A 5000-nucleotide genomic window follows, 5' to 3' on the forward strand; every position below is an offset into this window, starting at 1 on the left:
GTGTGTGTGTGTGTGTGTGTGTGTGTGTGTGTGTGTGTGCGTGCGTGCGTGCGTGTGTGTGTGTGAGTTCTCCTGGTCTCTTAGTGAGGACCATGCTGGGACCCGCTGGTGGCGACTGCTGCTGTTGCCATGACAGCAGCGCAGTAGAGAGTGGCTGTGCAGAGGGTGAGTGGGATGGCCCGTGCTCATCTCCATCCTCACACACACACTCACACACACACACACACACTCACACACACACACACACACACACACACACTCCACACACATACACACACACACACACAACAGAATGCTGGACAATAGCCCCGCCCCTCCCCTCCTCATCATCATCATCAACCTTCTCTCACACACCGAATAATGAACAGCTCTCACAGTTAATCAATGGGACTTAAATAAACTAGATGTGTGAAAGGCAGGTGTGTGTGTGTGTGTGTGTGTGTGTGTGTGTGTGTGTGTGTATGTATGTATAGGTGTGTAGGTGTGTGTGTGTGTGTGTGTGTGTATAGGAGTGTAGGTGTGTGCGTGTATGTGTGTCAATAGGACTTAAATAAACTAGATGATGAATGAATGAATGAATTAATGGTCTTTATTGTCATTGCTATAGTACAGGTACCAAACAACGAAATTTGGGAGGGGGGGCTCCCTTGGTGCTAGGAAAGAAAAGAAAAAAAACTAAAAAAACAAGAAGGGAAAGGAGCTGGTTTACATAAATAAAGGCTATGTACACTATCCACTATACTATACTGTACAGATAAAACGACTAGGGTTGTCATATTGCACATAGTGTTATTGCACATTCATTTAAAGTGTCACAGTTTGCAGGCTTGAAATGTACACATTTGTGCCTCAGCACTACACCTGATTTTTTTTCAATCCAGCAGCTGCCATCAATCCGTCCAGACTGTCCAGGGCCCAGAACCTAGGTCTTTGCTGTGTTCAGGGCCTGGATGGCCCTGGGGTAGAAGCTGAGCTTCAGTCTGTTTGTCCTTGCGGCCATAGATGTGTGAAGGTGTGCGTGTGCGTGTGTGTGTGTGTGTGTGTGTGTACTGCAATTCAAACACAGATAACTAATTTGTGGGTCCATAAAAAAATTAAGACTTTCATTAAGACTTGCACGTCTCCTAAGAGGACACACACACACACACACACACACACACACACACACACTCACACACACACACACACACACACACACACACACACACACCTTCACACATCAGGTTTATTAAAGTCCTATTGACACACACACACAGACACACACACCACCATTTTGTGACGGTGGTGATCTATAACCTGGGTCAGGGTTCCGTCACCATCCAATTCCACATCTGATAAGGTTCAGCTGGTGGACCGTGGGGGAGGGGGGGTGGTGTGTCACGCCTTCTCACTCCTAATGAGGCAATAGAGCTGTAATTACCCTCCCATCCCCCACCACCCCGGCTCTCCCCTCCCCCCCCCTCCCCCGCGGGGGTGGACATCTCCAGTCCTGGAGGGGTCGTGACTGTGGTGTGAGCAGCCCTATAGCAGGAGCATCAAATATTTACGCCACAGAAAGGTCTTAAATCTGCCACCTTTCAGGACAGGACTTGTTCATGTTACCCAGGAGTGTGATGTGATGTATTGCCATTGAGCTGATGGTATGTATTCCAAAGGGACTGTTTTTTCCAGTACAGGTCCCTGCAATGGGATCGAACACACAATCTATTGTTGCGTTGTTAGTGCAGTGCTCTAGCAGCTGAGCCACAGAGTGTGTGTGTGTGTGTTAAGCTGTAATAATAAAAAAAGCCTTCAGCACCAGTTGCGCATCCCTGATTTATTTGAATCCCCCCAATGAAATCTAAACTAAGCTCAGTTCAGATCAAATCAGAATAATTTTTATTGCCGAGTATATTTGTTGCATATACAGGAAATTGACTTGGTGAGGTTTGGTGCATAGGAGCTAAAAAAAACACAATATATACGCAAAGATCATTTAAAAGACAAAGGCAAAAAGAGCAATAATTATGTAGGCTGACAATTAGAATACATGTCAAACTAATTAATGTCAGTGCTGTGTGTGTGTGTGTGTCTGTGTGTGTGTACATGTGTTTGCGTGTGTGTGTGTGTGTGTGTGCGTGCGCGCGCGTGTGTGCGTGCGTTTGCGCATGTGTGTGTGTGTGTGTGTGTGTGTGAGTGACAGGAGGGGAGGGGGGGGGGAGTCCCAGAGAGAGTCAGTGAGAGGCAGGGGGCTTATTCCGGATGGAAGTCTTGGGAAGAGGTGGTGACCAGGATGGGAAGGATCAGCGCTGATCTTTCCTGCTCTCTTACTGGTCCTGGTGGAGTGGAACAGGTTGCCCCCCCCCCCACCCTATATTACTGCATACTTCAGTGGTGTCTAATGGAGTATTTCAGCCTTGTGTTTATTCTACAGTGTGTGTATATGACTCACCTGCCTGTTTAAAGGGGCCCATCTGGGATTGGTACATCCATTTTTGGTCTTTGAAAATATTATTGAGTGTGCTTGCAGTAGCAAGCAACACCTATTGCTAGCGCTAGCTAGTGCTAGTTAGCTCGGCCCCTGGGTGAGCTAGAGAAACGTGGTCTTCGCCGGGGGATGCAGTGGAGTGTCCCAGGTGCAGGGGGGGGGTGGCCCAGAGGCCACTGACCTGCCCCCTACTGGCTGTGAGGGGCAAGCGCATTTCACAATTTCCACAGGAATTGTCCCTGTGTAGTTGATATATAGTGCCATTGATTCTTGAAGAATGTAACTCAACTGTCTTAGAACCCTCAGAACCCAACTGTCTTAGAACCCTCAGAACCCAACATGTAAGCTTGGTTCACTCCATTGTTTGTAAAGAATATGATTGTAAACAAACAGTGTATCGCTCCATCTCTCCCCACCCCTCCCCTCAGCTGTTTACCCAACACAGTGGCCTCCTCCTGGGGGACAACCTGGGTCAGGGCTAGGCCTACTCGGCAATATGACCAGGGCACTCAGCTCAGTGTGGGTGGCAGACAGATCAGGAGCACCAGTGTCTGTCTGTGTGTGTGTGTGTGTGTGTGTGTGTGTGTGTGTGTGTGTGTGTGTGTCTGTGTGTGTGTGTGGGGAGGGGGGGGGGGGGGGTGAGAGAGAGAGACTGACAGACACAAGGAGCCAGACGGACAGACAGAAATAGAAGAGAGAGAGAGAGAGAGAGAGAGAGAGAGAGAGAGAGAGAGAGAGAGAGAGAGAGAGAGAGAGAGAGAGAGAAGGACTGACACATGGATGGAGTGTTAGACTGAATGAGTGTATGAAAGGCAGCAGGTAAGAAGAGGGAGGGTAACTGAGTCAGTCTGAGTCAGGATGACAAGTTAACCCTCCACAGCTAGTTAACCCTCCACAGCTAGTTAACCCTCCACAGCTAGTTAACCCTCCAGCTAGTTAACCCTCCACAGCTAGTTAACCATCCACAGCTAGTTAACCCTCCACAGCTAGTTAACCCTCCACAGCTAGTTAACCCTCCAGCTAGTTAACCCTCCACAGCTAGTTAACCCTCCATAGCTAGTTAACCCTACTCCACAGCTAGTTAACCCTCCTCCACAGCTTGTTAACCCTCCTCCACAGCTAGTTAACCCTCCACAGCTAGTTAACCCTCCTCCACAGCTAGTTAACCATCCACAGCTAGTTAACCCTCCACAGCTAGTTAACCCTCCACAGCTAGTTAACCCTCAGTAGCAGCTCTGATCCTCTCCCTTGCATCCTCTCTGAGGGACAGTCTGACACCTGCTGCCCCCTAGAGGTCATTGGTATAAACTGTCCCATTGTCTGACCTGTCCTGTCCACACAGTACAGAACCAGAATCAAGTCAGATTAGATTCGATTAGATTAGATTAGATTCAACGTTATTGTCATTGACAGAGTACAAGTACTAAGAGAACGAAACACAGTTTGGCATCTAACCAAATAGTGGCAAAAGACAGTAATAATGTAGACAGGGCATGGTATGACAGTATTACGGTATGAGTTTATTGTTACATCCCATTATAGTATAATGCTTTTTCTTCATCATAAATTTCACATGGTTTTCCTGTCAGCAAGAAATGTCAAAAAAAATTGTCATTAGGCTTAAGGCATTAATTATTTTATTTTTTTACATTTTGAATGAAGGCAGTCATTATATGATTTATTATATTATTATATGAAAGTCCATATAGCTAATATGGGGGCACCCACACATTGTGGCAACCACTATTTTACTATATACATTATTACAGAGGCACCATAGTGTGAATACTGAGAGACAACAGAGGTGAGAGGACAACGTATGTTGTATGTAATAATAATTAATGTATTTTGTTCGTTTCGTGTGTTTGTGTCTTTTTCTGTTATTCCATTCTCTGTTGATATAATATTATTATTAATAATAATAATGATGATAATATTAATAATACTAATAATAATTATATAGTATATGCCATTTAGCTGACGCTTTTATCCAAAGCGATTGCAATGAGTGCATACATGTTTACATACATGTTTCAGCATATATATATAGATATATATTCAGTATATATGGTCCCGGCGGGAATGGAATCCCCAAACTAAGCGTTGTTAGCGCCCCGCGCTAGCAGCTGAGCCACAGAGGAGCACTGTTGATTCAGCCATGAAAGCCTATGGCCCAACACAACTCAGATATGTCATGGTGGTATGGTGGAGGGGGGTGGGGTGTGTGTGTGTGTGTGTGTGTGTGTGTGTGTGTGTGTGTGTGTGTGTGGGGGGGGGGGGGGTGGAGGGTGATTGGAACATGAACACACACTGACAGCCTTCTGGGACCGAGAGGCAGAGGGGTTCGGTCGGTCGGTCGGTCGGCCAGGAGGGAGGGAGGGAGGAAGGGAGGGAGGAAGGCCAGGAGGGAGGGAGGGAGGGAGGAAGGGAGGAAGGCCTGGGGTGGCTAGGGGCCATGGTGGCGAGCGCAGCAGCCAAGAAGGCAGCCAGGGGAGAGGAGAGGAGAGGAGAGGAGAAGACAAGAATGGGCACG

Source organism: Nansenia antarctica, assembly GCF_963989245.1.
Source record: "Nansenia antarctica genome assembly, chromosome: 6".
NCBI classification, from domain to species: Eukaryota; Metazoa; Chordata; class Actinopteri; order Argentiniformes; family Microstomatidae; genus Nansenia; species Nansenia antarctica.